Genomic DNA, 6,109 nt, shown 5'->3' on the forward strand with positions numbered 1-6,109 from the left:
AGTCCCAGCTTCAAGGGCTCAAATGGAAGGTAGAGCAAAAGAAGGTGGAGTGATAGTAGCTTTCACAGAACTGGAAGGAGAAGCAACAGGAGAACTTGTTTTTCCAGGATGAATGTACTTCCAGATAAAGACTCCAAATGAAGTGGCCCTCATTTCATGAGCTGGAAGTGACTAGGGCAAGACAAGTGATGCCTATATTTTTAGAATCCAGTATATGTATTTGATTGTGGGATACAATCCCAGTATTCACTGGAGGTGTTGTGTAATATAAAGGCTGTGCTTTATATTATTTTCCTAAAAGAATAACAAATTCCAACATCTTAGAAACATCTGGCCCCAAAGATTCAAATAAAGTGTCATGAGCCTTTACTGTATTAATTACAGCTGCTTGTCCCCACTATTTGCAGGAGGTTCTGGTTTGCCACTACTTTTTTGGTTTTTGCTTTAGACAAACAATGTAGGCTCTCAGGTATTTAAGCCAGTCCCAAATTCCTCATTTCTAACACCATAATAAAAAATCTAAAAAAAAAAAAAAATCTACCTCAAGTGGTTGCTGGAAGCATTGAGTGAGATAGTGAGATAATACCAAGCAACATAAGAATCACTGAACTAATGGCAATGCATATTCATTATATTTAAGATCTATCTCTTCTGTTTTGGGGTACATTGAAATGTACAAAGTGCTTTCACATGCATGATTATTCCATGTGGTGTGCGTCCATTTTTTTTGCATTATCACATCCCTCTGGGCTCAATCTTCTTTGCTTTCTCAGGAGAGCACTCTTAGTCCTTCTCTTATTCTTTCAGTATTCTTTCTCAATCTAATCTCCCCTGTCTTCAAAAGAAATATGGATACTGCCCTCAGCAACCCAATCTCCTTACATATTTAGTTTTTTGGGGAGGTGGGGGGGGATGGGGGGGACCTGCGCCACACAGCTTGTGGGATCTTTGTTCCCCAACCAGGGGTTGAACCCAGGCCTTCAGCAGTGAAAGCACAGAGTCCTAACCACTGGACCACCAGGGAATTCCCAAGTTTCTTTTTTAAAAAAATATAGTGGGCTTCCCTGGTTGCGCAGTGGCCCTGGCCAGGGAAGATCCCACTTGTCGCGGAGCAACTAAGCCCGTGCGCCACAACTACTGAGCCTGAGCTCTAGAGCCCGCGAGCCACAACTACTGAGCCTGTGTGCCACAGCTACTGAAACCTGCGCACCTAGAGCCCGTGCTCCGCCGCAAGAGAAGCCACAACGAGAAGCCTGCACACCGCAACGAAGAGTAGCCCCTGCTCACCTCAACGAGAGAAAGCTCGCGCACAGCAACGAAGACCCAACACAGCCAAAATATATATATATATATATATATACATATAGTAGTGTTTAGTTATGTCTTCCCTGTATCCATTCTTCCTGCTCTCCTTGCCTTCCACAATGTGAGCCAGCCCGCTGTCTCAGTCACTGTTGTACATGCTTACATTCTATGCAGGCTTGAGCAAGAAACAATGCTGTACTTACTAGAAAAAGAATAGTTTTAATCAAGATGCTGTCAACAAGATGACTTGTCTCATGAGATCAGCCCAGGGCACAGAAGTAATCACATCTGTGGCTCTTGGGTCCACTTATTCATTATTGCCACTTATAGCTCAAACTGAAGGTAGAACAAAAGGTGAGTGACAGTAGCTTTCACAGAACTGGAAGGGGAGGTGACAGTTCTACCACTGTACTTATTTCTGTTCCCCATACTTGCCAATCACTAGTACTTTTGTGTAGTCTTACATCTATTCTGGGTTTGGCTGCTATGATGGCCATGATAATTTGCCTTATAGACCTTCGTAATACATAGATCTTAATTGACTGAAGGACCCAGCTATGCTTTAAAATCTATCTCTGAGGCCACATCTCCCATGGGCTGCTCCCTGCCAGTAGCTGAGTGCAGTGAGGATGCAAAGGCAGACCCATTCCTGGGAGACATAGGACTCTCTGTTGGCTGACTTTGGCTCAGTGACTCCACAATAACTTTGATGAATTTAGACTTCATGGCAGGCAGTCTTGGACACTTTCTCTCCCTGTCTTCCTTATTCAGAGTCAGATTTGCTTCATGTTCTAAGGTGTCTCCCATCCTTCCTAAGTACCTCCCTATTTCCTTTCACATAGGTATTTTCCCTAATATAGTCCTTGTATATTTAATCCTGCTCAGCAGTTGCTTTTTGGAGAATCTGGAATAACATAGTTGTCATGTTGCCAGCCCCTTCTATGGCTATGTGCTGTGGGCACTTTGAACTCTCTTTGTTCCAGACATAACTGTCTTGATATTGCTCCCCTTTCCTCACCCTGCCTCACAGCCCCAGGGGAGTCTGTGGACTGTTATAATTAGTAGTTTATTTATTAAGCCCACAAACATAGAAGGTGCTGTGTTGATCACCTTCATTAGCTTATAGTCACCTGGCACATACCCATGAGCATAGGACATTCAAAGAGCAGAATACACCATTAAATCAGAAAGAAATGAAGGTATTTCATACTGACAAATCACGGGAATGCTTAGTGGTTTGGCAGCCATGTAATTTCTCAGCCTTAAAAAAGATGAAATCTTGCCATTTGCTACAGCATGTATAGACTTGAGGGTATTATGCTAAGTGAAATAAGTCATTCGAAGAAAGACAAATACCATGTGATTTCACCACATGTGGAATTTTTTTTAATTTTAAAATAAATGAACAAGCTGAGCCATACAAAAACAAACACATAGGTACAAAAACAGGGCAACGGTTACCAGAGGGGAAGAGTGGAGGGGCGAGGGAGAAGTGAGTAAAGGGAGTCAACTGTATGGCAAGAGATGGAAAGTCAATCTTTGATGGTGAGCACACTGTAGTGTATACAGAAGTTGAAATATAATACTGTATGCATAAAAAATATTATAAACAAAAAGATGAGTAAAATGATACCCTGGCAGGGCACAGAGAGCCAGGAAACAGCCAAGGGGCAGCTGCACTTCCCTGAAGGGTCCCTCCCAAGGTAGGCAGTTCTAGCACTCAGGCTGACCCAAGACCCCACTGCCCGCCAAGACAACCAAGCAGGGTCTGCAGGGCAGCGGGTTCTGGGGGCGGATTACAGCCTAGTTGTGTTCCTAAAAGCTCAACGCCATTCTGGCCTGCACTGTCAGGGAGAGCCAAAAAAATTTCCACCTGAAGCTTCTTATGGCCTGCAGAGAACAGGTCAAGAGGGGCCTCCTTGCCAGGACAAAATCTCCCCTTGGCCTTGGAGGACAGGTACCACAGAAGCTGGTTTTGAGGGAGACGAAGGAAGGGAGCGACAGCGGCTCAAACAGTGATCTTGAGTTGAGATGTCTGCAAGTTACTCTCAAATGGTGTAGCAAGTTATGTACATTGGAGAGAGAGTTAGAAAGCAAATGTGAGGGAATGTTAAATGGTGCATTTAGGTGAAGAACATATGCTGTTACTATTCTTGCAAATTTTCAGAGGTTTCAAAGTAGGTTTTTTTGTTTGTTTGTTTTTTTAAGGAGTAATTGGTACTCAGGTCCCAAGTTCTCTTTAGATGGACACTGAAAGTGAGGCTGTAGGTATCTGAGATGATGGGAGGAGTGGAGGCGAGGGAGTGCCCAGGCTGCTCATCACATCTCCCCTCTCCCCGCGTGGGAGCTGCCTTGGACCCTGGAGACCGACCTCAATGGCTTCAGAATTCTGTGCAGAGACTTTAATGCATCTGGACGTTGGGGCACAGCACACTTCTGCAGAAGAAGTAAAGGCGGCTGCGTGTGACACTTCAAAAAACGAGCTTCTCTGACTGGGAATCAAACCCGGGCCGCGACGATGAAAACGCTGAATCCTAGACACTAGACCACCAGGGAGCTGTGCACTCTGCGTTTGTAAGTGATGATAGGAATCCTGCGAGGGGCTGCCAATGCTGTTCATCACATCTCCCTTCTCCCAGCCTGGGAGATGCCTTGGACCCTGGGTCCAGACCTCACTGGCTTAAGGATTCAATGCAGAGATCTACTGCATCTGCGCCTTGGGGCACATAACACTTGTGAGGAGGAAGTGAAGATTACTGAGTGCTGAGATGCCACACACACACAAAAAAACTTCCCTCATTGGGATCGAACCAGGATAGCAGCGGTGAAAGCGCCGAATTATAGCCAAGAGACCACCAAGCAGTTGTACGCAAGCCCTTTGTTAAGTGAGGGTAGGAACCCTATAATGAGTGTCTGCTGTCTCCCGCCCTCCTGTTCTGAGTGCCGCACCTCCCTCCAAGGAACTGTACCCATTCAGCCCTTCAGCGCTGGCGAGGATGCTGCAGTCCGGTCGCACCCTCGACGGCACTTGGAGTCGACGCGGAACAAGGCAGAGCCCCGCGGCTTGGGAGTCAGTGCGCACGCTGCCCGCGCCTTCCTCGGGGTCGCAGCACTTGAACCTCACGTGTGAAGGAAACGCGGTGACCGCCACAATAAGAAAGAAGGAAAACAAAGACTGGAGAAAATGACACGTGCTTCCCCAAACTTGTAAAGCTTTACTTTTAAAGGAAACCAGACAGAGAGACACAGACACACAGACAGACAACATTACATTAAAGTCTTTCAGCAAAAAGAAAGTCGTCTGCCTGCTGGCCGTGTGCTGTGAGGTGAACACGAAACCCCCTCCAGACACCGGCTTTCTGGCAAAACCGCCTTTACCTCTTTGTCTTCCTAGGTTAAAATTCGCTCTCCATGACCTGTTGAACTGGAAAATTATAAAAGGCAAATAAAAGACGTTTCAGACCTTGTAAAAGGTAAAACAAAACTGTTCCTCAAGAAGAATGTCAAGTACGATGAGGGAGGAATGAACAACTGTGAGATCGGCGTGGACCGCGCCTGCGTCCTCCGCGGCTGGGCCTGGTCTTCAAACGAAGTCAATACAGGCCTGGGTTGATGTTCGATGTTTTTCCAACAGCCAAATGACCAGAGATGTCAGCCTTTGCTACGGTTCCTGCTAAACGTGAAAGTGTGATTAAAGTACTGGACTTCAACTAGACGACTAGAATAAGCCACAGGGGCACCTGAGCAAGCCCCTTTGCAGGGAAGGACACCGAAGAAGCGCTGCTGCGAAAGGGCTTTCGAGGAAGGAGCTCGCGGGTCAGGCGCAACAGAGCAGAGGGGAGGGAGGAGAGGAAGAGGAACGAGGAACCCTAAACGATGGCCTCTCGGGAGCTGCAGTTTCCTTACCTGAGGGCTCGCCTGTGCTCCCAGGGTCCTTTGCTTTTGAAAATATTTGTGGCCAGTCGTTGCAAGAGATACAGTTCTTAGATGTGTCATTAGGGGCCTGAGAGAGAGCTGTTTCCGTAGTGTAGTGGTTATCACATTCGCCTAACACGCGAAAGGTCCCTGGTTCGAAACCACGCGGAAACACGTCCAGTTTTTTCCCTGAAACTAACATTCACGTTTAAACACCAAAGAACGGGGCGAGTGGGATGGATTGAGGTAGCGCGTGCAGTTGTATTTTTATCCCCCCGAAATACAGGAGGAGTTCCCTTATTGCCTGAAAGCCTACTCAGCACTAGCAACCATCCCTCCTTTGTCTGCTCTGTGTCACTTTGAAGACAAGGCCACAGACAGACCAAGAAGGGCACAGGACAAAGCTAAGTTAAGGTTATCTTTACATTCGGAAATCCCCTCACCTTCTCATGTGGCAACTAAATCTCCTCTACACGCTGGCACGTATTTTGTCTCTGGAAACAAGAAGTTTATCCCTGTGAAGCTCACTTGCTTACCCCACGTCAGCACGCTTGCGGAACACACTGATTTGCATGACAGAACAAAAGAGACCGACCCAACTCCACACCGGGTGCTCGACCCAAAGACACATAGACGAATTTCAGGCTCCAGAATTGCAGCTGGTAGGGGCACGTAAAGGAGTCCTTACACGTGCCATTATCAGGAGAGCCCCTGTAGTGAGCTCAGAGATCAGGAAGTAGACGGAAACTCTCATCAGCTGCTTAGAGCCAAGTCAGCACCTGACACATAAGGAAACCGAGGTTCAGAAAGAGAGCATGACCTTGGCTCTGCCGCACACAGCGCTAAAGCTAGACCAGGATGGAACCCAGCCACTTACCTTGCGGCCTGG

The 6,109-nt window shown here is 46.9% G+C and overlaps 1 non-coding gene across 1 annotated transcript; it reads left to right on the forward strand.

Moving 5' to 3' along the window:
* Positions 1–5,321: 5,321 nt before the first annotated feature.
* Positions 5,322–5,394, forward strand: TRNAV-AAC (transfer RNA valine (anticodon AAC)). Its single transcript has one exon. It is a non-coding gene; the product is annotated as a tRNA-Val (tRNA).
* The last annotated feature ends 715 nt before the right edge of the window (positions 5,395–6,109 follow it).

Source organism: Neophocaena asiaeorientalis, unplaced genomic scaffold (assembly GCF_003031525.2).
Source record: "Neophocaena asiaeorientalis asiaeorientalis breed wild unplaced genomic scaffold, Neophocaena_asiaeorientalis_V1.1 scaffold474, whole genome shotgun sequence".
Taxonomy (NCBI): domain Eukaryota; kingdom Metazoa; phylum Chordata; class Mammalia; order Artiodactyla; family Phocoenidae; genus Neophocaena; species Neophocaena asiaeorientalis.